This window comes from Phodopus roborovskii, unplaced genomic scaffold (genome assembly GCF_943737965.1).
Source record: "Phodopus roborovskii unplaced genomic scaffold, PHOROB, whole genome shotgun sequence".
Taxonomy (NCBI): Eukaryota; Metazoa; Chordata; class Mammalia; order Rodentia; family Cricetidae; genus Phodopus; species Phodopus roborovskii.
The window spans coordinates 30,756,861-30,767,815 of record NW_026126433.1 but is presented as its reverse complement, the minus strand read 5'-3'; the positions used below and the strand labels follow the sequence as shown (position 1 = coordinate 30,767,815).

The 10,955-nt window shown below is 39.3% G+C and overlaps 1 pseudogene; it reads right to left on the bottom strand.

The window, feature by feature from the left end:
- Positions 1 to 221: 221 nt before the first annotated feature.
- Positions 222 to 1,070, bottom strand: LOC127223459 (cell division cycle-associated protein 3-like; annotated as a pseudogene).
- Between the last annotated feature and the right edge of the window lie 9,885 nt (positions 1,071 to 10,955).

Sequence of the window (10,955 nt, the reverse complement as noted above, 5' to 3'; positions counted from 1 at the left end):
AGGAGGTGGCAGAGAGAGACCCCCCAGGTTGCCATTCTACAGAGAACCCAGTATAGCTCTGTCTAATCTACAGCATCATTTAAAACCATCTCCTTTAATATACAAGAAACACAAAATAAAACAACAACAAAAATGTCCAAATCCCAGAGTTGGCAGCCTGGAAGGAACCAGAAAACAGGATCTTTTCCCTTGGTGCCTTGGGGAAGAGGTGAGGACACAGACTATCCCCAGACTGTGGGTGAATCCAGAATGGACCTAGCTCTCCATCAAAGCAAAATGCTGATTTTCCTTGAAATGGTCCTGGCTTTGTTCCCATGCTCCTCCTCCTCCAGTTTTCAGAAATCTTCCAGTTCCAAGAATGATTCCTTCCTTTAGGTCCTTAACATTTTCACTAAGAGGAGAAGGCCGCTTACCCATCTCTTGTCGTAATGTCAAGGCTCCAGGGGAGTTGTTATCCTGCAGGATGGTGAGAGGAGATCTTCCCAGAACCTTGCTGTTTGCTTTCCATCTATTGCACTTAGAACCTGAAGACTGGGGAGTCTCGGGATCTCTTGAGGGCTTGTCTGAATTCTGGCAATTATGGTTTCTGTGGATTGTTTAGCTTCCTCCTTGGTAAACACCTGTTTAGGGGGGGAGTTCAGTCTGGCTCCATGGCAGCAACTGGTCCTCAAGGGATAACTGAGTACCCAAAGGCAGGTCCTGTTCAGAAGATAAAGGTGCTTGCTGGGGCAGAGTGAGCTCTGGGGTGGGGGATGGGTTTGGAGGCTTCAGTCTCAAATCTTCACTCAGCTTTTTCACCAGAGGACTGGGAGGGTCTGTACCACTGATCTTCATGGGTGTCCGTGCAATGCCAAGAGTGGGAGAGCGGGGATCTGGGTCTTCAGCTTGTTTAGGACCATTCCGCTGTCCTGTTGACAAGTGTGGCTGTGGAGAGCTCTCCACCTGAATAGAGTGCGCTGGATGCCAGCACTAGGTGAACGAGGGTCTGCCACTTGAGCCAGATGCTTGTTGTGTGGCAGAGGCTGCGCTGGAGTGCCTGAGATGCTCTTAGTAGAACCCATCTCCACTAGGGGTGGTGGGGACGAGGCCCGGTGGGCCCCAGTGAGACTTCAGGGCAGAAACCACCAGCTCGAGAAAAACCCAGTTTCCTTTTTCTTAATCTATGCAAGGATTTGTTAATTTTTTAAAAAGCCTAGTTGAAAACCCATCTATTTGCTTTTTTGTTTTGTTTCCCTGTTTTCTTCTTAAGTACCGGGAAGCATGCCAGGCAAGAAGAGTTCTACCACTGAACCCTCAGTCATAAAAAAAAAAAAAAAAAAAAAAAAAAAAAAAAAAAAACTCTGCATGTTACTCGTCTTCTATCAGTCCAAGACACTGTGCCTGTGGCTGAAGCCCAAACCTGTGGAAGAGTTCCTTCAGGAGAAACAAGTTTGACCACTGTGATTGATAAACCACTAAGTTCTCCCCGACCACTGAGTCATCCATAAAGACAGTGAGTATACTTGTGCTCATTGTGAATAGCAAGACTAACAAACACCAGATCAACTATAAAGAAGCTCCATGACATTTGGAAGGGTCAAGACCCAATACCCTGATCAGATCTATTAGAAAGAAGGTATGTGTTTGACTCTCTCCTAGCTAAAATGTTTTAGGTTGCTAACAAAATTGAGATAATCTAAATTGAGTCCAGCTGGCTAATTATAAATTCATATTTTTCTCAGCACAAAAATGAAATGACAGTAACTTAGCAATGAGGGGTAATAAAGAGAGAAAAATACTATTTAAAAACTCCACCATTTCACTACATTCTTCCCACCATTTGAAATAGTATGTCTTATTTCTACATCTACTTATCTCAACATATTAATGGGGCTACTATTTTACATTATTTTATTTTTTCAGTCTCAATATACAAAATACAAATCTTTAGCCCCATTTACAATACTAGATCATTTTGAAATTACCTGTATAGTCTTTCTGGTGAATATTATATATTCCAGTCTTCCTTTTAAATATCTCCTTCTATTTGAAGGATATCCTTTAATATTTCTTGTAGAACAGGTTTGGTGGTTATGCATTCTCTCTCCAGTTTGTTTGAGCCTGCCTTTATCTCTCTTGCAGCTCTGAGGGACAGTTTTGCTACGACTTTGTGTTCTTTTGAAAACAGCAGGTTTTACTTTGTTTTCATCACTTTAGGGCAGTATAGTTCCAAATTGTTTTTTAAACACCCAATAGCTGAAGATTTTTGATAATTTTTTTCAGATAGTCTATATGCTTACAGATTTTTTGTCAGTTTAATAAAACAATGGATCTTTCTACTTCTGAGGTAGATTTGCCTACTTATCTCTTTAACACAAAATTTTCTTTATCAGTTTTAAAGCTCAGTATTAGGTTCCTATACTTTACAATTACTATGTTTTCTTTATAAACAGATCCATTTACCATTATAAATGTCTTTCTATGTGTCTCCTTCTCCTGTTTTTCCTTCTTCCTTCTCCTTCCCCTCCCCCTTCCTTGCTTTCTCCCCTCATCTCTTTTATATATTTTTTTATTTTATTTTATTTTTTCAGACAGGGTTTCACTATGTATGGCTGTCCTAGAACTCACTCTGTAGACCAGGCCAGGCTAGAACTCAGAGATCTGCCTGACACTGCTTCCCAAGTACTGAGATTAAAAGTGTGAGTCACCACTGTCCATCCTCCTTTTCTTCTTTTTAAGACCTATCTTATGTGTATGAATATTTGCATGCATGCATGTATGCACACCATGTGCAGGCCTGATGCCTGTGGAGGTCAGAACAGGGCATCAGATTCTGTGGAACTAAAGTTTAGTTACAGATAGATTTGAGCTACCATGTGGGTGGTGGGAATTGAATTCAGGTCTTATGTGAAGGCAGCAAGTGTTCTTATCTATGAGCCATGCCCCCATCCTCTGCCCTTATTCTTCTTACTCTAAATAGTAGTAGTAGTAGTAGTAGTAGTAGTAGTAGTAGTAGTGTGTGTGTGTGTGTGTGTGTGTGTGTGTGTGTGTGTGTGACATTTTTAGAATGTGATAGCTCAAATGTAATGTGGTATCTTGGGTGGCATTCTGGATCAGAAAAAGTATATTAGTTGAGAAACTAATGAAAATCCAAGTAAGGTTTGCAAGTTTATATAATAGTAATATGCCAGTGTGCATTGGGGGCACTTACGGAACATATACATATGAAAATACCATGGTGAAATTCTTTACTCTGTGTACTAACTTCAAACATTTTTTAAGAATATACCTATTGATAAAGAAAATGTGACACTTGTAATAATGGAATTTTATTCAACTGTAAGAACATTAATAGCTGGAACTAAAAATTTATGTTAAATGAAAAAGCAGACTTGAGATAATAAATATGCTGCTTTTCTTATGCATAATCTAGATAGGTAGATAGATCATATCAAAGTAGAAAGAAGACTATGAGAGGGAAAGGAGGGTTCTAAAGAGACAAGGTAGGAGAAAACAAGGGAGGGTAATAGAATGTATATGTCATAAAATTGGAAGAGAAAATTTGAGAGAATAAAAGGAGGCAGGAATAGGGATGGAGGATGGTAGTAAGAACAGTTAATTAGAATGAATTATAATTATGTGTGTATAAAAATATGGTGAAACAACTTGCTTTGTATTTTAACAAAAATATTAATAAAAAGGAAAAGCAATTCAAATATTAAATTTATAAGAAAAACTGAGATCCCATGAATTGAAGAAGGACTTTGAGGTTTCCTAAGGGAGTGGGAGGCCACTGGCTTTCAGTGAGGAAGTGATAGAACATGATTTGCATTTTCAGAAGGTTTGAAATTCATACATGATGACTCATGCACGAAAATATAACTTTCTATAATGTAGCTCGACTAGCTTAAAATTCCTTACTTCCTCCTATTAGTAAAAATAACTTGAGGACATATTTTTAAGGGTACTAGTCATTCTTGAAAAAAAAAGTACTTCTCAATCCAGTTTCCCCTGGGATAAATGTTTAGTGTTTATTTCCTCTTTGCCTTTTCTGTTCCTATCCCCTGGTGTAACGGTTAATGTTTGGTTGTCAACTTGGCACCATCTAGAATCACCTCTATGAGACTAACCTCTGGGCATGTGTGGATTGGATGAAATAAAGTGGAATGGCACACCCTAAATATGGACAGCTCCTTTCCAGGTATTAGGGTCTTGGACTGAATTATTTTCCTCTGCTTCCTGTGGGCACAGTGTAACCTGATGCGTCATAGTCCTATGTCCCATTTTTCCCATAACAATGCAACATGTTCGCAAACTTTGAAGCAGAACAAACACATTTTTCATTAATTTGTTTTTGTCAGGTATTTTGTTACAGCAAGGAGAAAAGTGATCAATCAGTTGTTAGCTGAGGACTAACTTCTGGGTGGCTTCTATGATGATCAATGTTGCGAACCAACATAAGATGTCTCCGTAGTGATGGTCCTTAAACATTATATACTATCATATACTGAGGCATGGTTTATCATGCCTGGACTAAGCATCTTAGAGCAACATTTTCAAGTACTAACATATGTGCCACATTGTCTTCATTTATAGGTATATTCTTTTTTAAAATGTTTTTAATTTAAATTTGAAACAAGCTTGTTTTACATGTCAATCCAAGTTCCCTTTCCCTCCAACCCCCATTTCATCCCCTTTCTGCTTCCCAGGGAGGGTGAGGCCTTCCATGGGGGATCTTGAAAGTCTGTCATATCATTTGGAGCAGGGCCTAGGCCTTCCTCCATGTGTCTAGGCTGAGGGAGTATCCCTTTATGTGGAATGGGCTCTCAAAGTCCATTTGTATACTAGGGATAAATACTGATCCACTACCAGAGACCCTATAGACTGACTGTCCAGTCCTCCTAACTGGCGCCCACATTCAGGGGGTCTGGGTCAGTCCTATGCTGATTTCCCATCTGTCAGATTGGGGTCCATGAGCTCAATAGGTATATTCTTAATTATTTTTTTAGTTAGTGTACAGAGTATTGGATTTTGTTATGGTGTTTTCATACGTATATGTTTTCATAAGTCTTCCTGTATCTCTCCTGCCCCTAATTTTCTGATCTCCCTACTCTGCCCAAATATTATCAGATTTCTTTTCTTTAATTCTGTCTTTTTTCTTTTCTTTCTTTCTTTTTTTTTTTTTTGATAGAGTCCCAGGTCCTCTGATATGGGTCTAGTTTTATTCTTCTACAGGTGGATATCCACTTTTCCAAGCACTATTTATTGAAGAGTTGTCCTTTTTACCTGATGTAAACTTTGACACCTTTGATAAAAACGCGGTCTTATTTTTTTTACTTTTACACAGATTGCCTTGAAATTTTGCAGGATTTAATTATTTTTTGATGATGATGTCTGTTTACAATGGAATTTACCCTTCCTGCATGCTTTTTTTGGCTATGTAGCATTTAAAACAGAGGAACTCAATAGGCAACCAGAAAACAATGATGAGGATGTGGAGCAAATTCTGCATCTTCAAATGGGCAAAACCTGTGATTAGCCATTTGTTCATAGAAATATACAATTACCCTGTAGCCCCATGGAAACACATTAAAAAACTTTAGCTATTAAAGGTGTTGAATTAAATTTAAGTAGCAAAGGTGTTTTAGTTAGGGTTATTATTATTGCTGTGATGAAATACCACAATCAAAGCAATTAGGGGAACAAATGGTTTATATGGCTTACACTTCCACATCACTGTTCATTATTAAAGGAAGTCAGGACAGGAACTCAAACATTTCAGGAACCTGGAGGCAAAAGCTGATGTAGAGGCCAAGGAAAGGTGCTGCTCACTTGCTTGCTCCTTCCTGTTTTCTCACTTTGCTTTCTTATAGAAACTAGGACTACTAGCCCAGGGATGGCACCATCCACAATGGGTTGGGACCTCTCCCATTAATAACTAATTAAGAAAATGCCTTACAGGTTTGCCTACAGCCTGATATTGTGGAAGCATTTTCTTGAGTTACCCTCCTTTCCCATGATTTAGCTTATGTCAAGGTGACACAAACTATGCAAAAGGTATCCTGCATATTTGCCTGAAAATCTCCAATATTAAATAGTAACAGCACCCACTGTTGTGAAGGATGTATAAAAACCAGATCCCCCATTTATTGGTGTTAAGAATACAAAATGGTAAGCCACCTGGAAAATAGCTGGTTTCATATAAAAGTAAGCAAACAAGAAAGATTCTGTGGTGTTCACTGGAGCCTAACTATTCTCCCATCCTCTATTGCAAGAAGGTTCTAAACATACCAAGGACAGTCACATTCATACTATAAATGTGGCACCTATTTCTTTTTTTTTTTTTTTCTTATTTTACATATGGATCCCAGTTCTCCTTCCCTCCCTCCCTCCCTCCCTCTCTCCCTCCCTCCCTGTGTTTCTCCCTTCTTCCCATGCCCCCCCACCCTCCCATCCCAACCCCCCCACACACACTCCACAGGGATGGTGGTGGTGCTTTCCAGGAGGGGTCAACAAAATCTGTCATTTGGAGTAGGGACTTGCCTCTAGGTTAAGGGAGTATCCCTCCACGGGGAATGTGTTCCCAAAGTCCTTTTCTGCACCAGGGATACATCTTAGTTCCACTGTCAGAGGTCTCTTAGACTGCCCAGGTCTTTTAACTGAGATCTACATTCAGGGGGTCTGAGTCGGTCCAATGCTGGTTTCCCAGCTATTAAAGTCTTGGGGTCCATTGGCTCCTCCTTGTTCAGGTAAGCTGTCTCTGTGTGTTTCTGTAACCTGGTCTTGTCCTTCCTCTCTGCATCACCATTCCAGTTCTACTCAGTGTTTAGCTGTGGGTGTCTGCTTCTGTTTCCATCAGCTACTAGATGAGGGCTCCATGATGGCAGATAAGTTAGTCATCAATCTCATTATTAGGGAAGGGCATTTAGGTAGCCTTTCCACTGTTGCTCAAATTGTTAGTTGGGATCAGTCTTGTAGGTCTCTGGACATTTCTCTAGAGTCATTTTTCTCTTCAAACCTATAATGGCTCCCTGTTTTATGGTTTCTCTCTCTCTCTCTCTCTCTCTCTCTCTCTCTCTCTCTCTCTCTCCTACCTCTCCTCTTACTCAATCTTCCTAGTCTCACATGCTTTCCTCTTCTCCCCTTCTCTTTCTCCTAGTTCCCACTCCACTCACTGCACCCCCCCACTTCCAATATGTTCAGGAGATCTTGTTCCTTTCCCCTTCTGTGAGCGACCTTGTATCCTAGTTTCAATGGTGGTGTGAATTATAGGCTAGTGATCCTTTGCTCTATTGTCTAAAATCTTTTTGTGACTGGGTGACCTCATTCTGGATAGTTTCTTCAAGTTCCATCCATTTGCCTGTAAATTTCAAGATTCCATTGTTTTTTTTTCCTGTAGAGTGGTATTCCATTATGTAAATGTGCCACATCTTCTTTATCCATTCTTCAGTTGAGGGGCATCTAGGTTGCTTCCAGGTTCTTGCTATTACAAATAATGCTGCTATGAACATAGTCTTTGTTGCATGGATGTGGATCATTTCGATATATGCCTAAGAGTGTATCTCAATGGTATCTAAGATGGTATCTCAGAGTTGTTTCATTTGCATTTCCCTGATAGCTAAGAATGTTGAGCACTTTCTTAAGTGTCTTCCAGCCTTTTTGATTTCCTCTATTGAGAATTCTCTCTTCAGTTCTGTACCCCATTTTTAATAGGATTATTTGGTGTTTTGTTGACTAGTTTCTTGAGTTCATTGTATATTTTGGAGATCAGCCCTCTGTCAGATGTAGGGTTGGTGAAAATCTTTTCCCAGTTTGTGGGCTGCTGTTTGGTCTTGTCAGCTGTGTCCTTTGCCTTACAGAAGCTTCTAAGTTTGAAGAGGTCCCATTTATTAATTGTTGATCACAGTGTGTATGCTACTGGTGTTATGTTCAGGAAGCTGTCTCCTATACCACTTCCTCTTTAAGAGTTTCAGTGTGGCTGGATTTATGTTGAGGTCTTTGATACATTTGGATTTGAGTTTTGTGCATGGTGATAGACATGGGTCTATCTGTAGTCTTCTACACACCATCATCCAGTTGGTGGCATCTATTTCTATACAATACTATATTGTTACTGGCTCCAGAGTATATTATTTCTCTCACAGAATAGCGTGTGCAAAGCCTCTCACAGCCTGCTGTGCTTACATAGGCCCTCCTTGAGTTTGGCACACCCTTCCTTCCTTACTTCTTTTCACAACACTTTGCAATGTTTGTCCATTAATACACATGTGAGGCAAGACCTTTGGCATGGTTCTTCTTCGGCTTCTTTGGATGTTCTATGGAAGCTCCAGATTAACTACAAATATCACATTACTACATATTTCTCAGACTGGAGCAGGTGCAGCCCTAATTCTATTCATAGATGGGAAAGTTCAAAATATATGGAATATCTGTCTTTATCATCTATTTTACAGTAAAATGGGGAAAAAGCATTCCCCTTCCTACAAATAAGGAAGAAAAAGAAGAAAGCCCCCTCCCCAAAGAAAACAAAACAAACACTTCAAAATGCTTTGCCATTTACAGCTGGGAGTATAGTCCTCACGTGTGGCTTATTGGCTTTGCCTCTGCTCCCCTAGATGGCCTCAGGCTATACCTTATACTAAACCCACCAGCTATTTTGTCTATAAGACTATTTTATGACATAGAGGTGCTGGATTACCTTTTGACTTGAAATCCATGCAAAGAGCACCCTAACAGTTTGCAAAACTTTATCTCCCTCTATATAGTATTCTCTGGGCTAGGTGTGTCATGCATATACAGTGGCACAGTCTTGATGAACAGCTAAGCTGTTGTGCCTTCCATCAGGTTATCTTCTATACATGTCATCTTCTGTGCCATTTGTAGTACTTCATGCAGTTGAGAACCTTCTTCTTCAATGTAAAATATATGGAGTGTGGCTTGACCTTTCCATATTCTTATTTTGGATTCTTGAGTCTGATCCCCACACAGGATGTTTGACAAGTTTCACCATGTTCTGAGTTGTGTGTCCATTTTTTTTTTATTTGGTTAGTGAGACACAAAGTTGTTTTGGGGTAAATCTGACTAGACACTTGATATGTCCTTAGAAGCTCCAGATTTTGCCACAGAAAGAGGCAGGATGTGTGATGTGGAAAAGACTCCTTTTATTGACATACCCTGGGGTCAGTGGACTTAATCTGGGGATCTCCTTTTATTGATGATTCTGTGAATGCAGGAAGAGGTCACAGACTCTGCTGAGTATTGTCCAATGGTTGATCATCCTCATCTGCAGGGTTGGTAAGGAACTGATCAATATATTGTTTGTTCTAATAGTGTTTGGCCCTGATTCTTAGTGTTTCTCAGGCTTCTGATTATATTAGACAGCAGTGTAAAATTACATTCAACTTGACAATATAGATGAATTTATGTTATTGAGATTCCTAGAAGACAATGACTACATGGTAGAATTATCTACCCATGCACCCTTATACACTCAGATTAAGTAGGTATCCATGGCTTTATTTCTGAAGCTAGATCCTCCATATAGTGTCTCCTAGATCTACTTCCCCTATATCTAAGATAACATGATGTTGTATTTTTGTAGACTCTTTGCCTTAGTTATTTGTGATCGCTCATATTTATACATGGGTGCCTGATGGTTTTTCTCTAAGGTGTCTTTCTCACTGTATTTGAAGATACACAATTTCTTTTAGTGTCTCAGACTTAAGGACATGAAGAAACAAATGTCACATTTGCTACCAAACACTCATTATCGCAGATTCTTAAAGTTTTATTTTTTCCTCACAAAAGGAAGGTATCATAGTATGGAAGATGGCACTAGGCTCCACATGTTCATCACAGGGCCATTGCACTGTGGTTCCTAAATAATTCTGGGCAGAAAAAGGGAACTGCTAAACAGGTATCCAGGTTATTGCCAGCAGTAAACCTGTTATTAGAGCCAAAGCCAGATAGTTTTAGAATGTCAACCTCTAAAGACTTGTCTCTGACTTTAAATCCCTTTGGACAATACTTTCTAGAGCAAATACTGCATAAGAGACAAGAAATTTTCCTTAGGTCTCTCTCACTGCCCAAGAGACAATTGAATCCCACCCCTTCATTAGCAAATTCTATGATCATATATTTTCTGTCTCAATAACTGCAAATAGTTTAATGATGTAATTAATTAACTATTTGAAATAATTAGTGCAGTGTATGATATCTAATAAGCATGAAGTGTTTTTACTAATTTAATAAGCAAGATATTTCAAGCAATGTTACACACTAAAATTTGTAGCAGTTCTTTTCCTTCATATGATTTTAAAAGAGTTAATTGTTAGTGTTTCAACATTAATCATGATGTCTAACAGAGACACACTTACCTTTACTGAAACTTCAGATTCCATTTTATTACAAAGGTCCTGAACAATGTGTTCACATGAGCATTTTTTTTTTTTTTAATTTGCAAGAGTAAGCAGTTTGAACACCACTGGATAAGATCACCACTATCTCTTGCTGGTTTCCCTGGTATATTTCCACTGTTCTCATTTGATGTTAGAATTACAATAGTACTAGCCTGGCACAGTGATGTATTCCTATAATCCAAACTATATTATCAGATAAGGCAGGAGACTCCATGAATTTGAGCCCAGGCTGGGTAGCACAGTGATTTCAAGGACAGGTGGAACACTAGAAAGATCCTGTCTTTCGAGATGTGATCCTGCACACACAGAATTCCAGCATTGGGTGATAGTGAAGGCAGAAAGATCAGGAGTCCAAGATTTCCCTGGGCTACATAGGGAATTTGAAGTTAGCCTAAGTTATGAGTCACTGTATAAAGATCGAGAGAGAGATCAAAATGTACTGTTATGTAAATTCTCTATTGTTGGGCAAAAATACTAAAGTAACAATAATCAACTCTTCAGAGTTCTGTGGGTGGGCAATGTTGGCTGGCCTTTTCTACTTGCCGCTTCGCTTCTGCT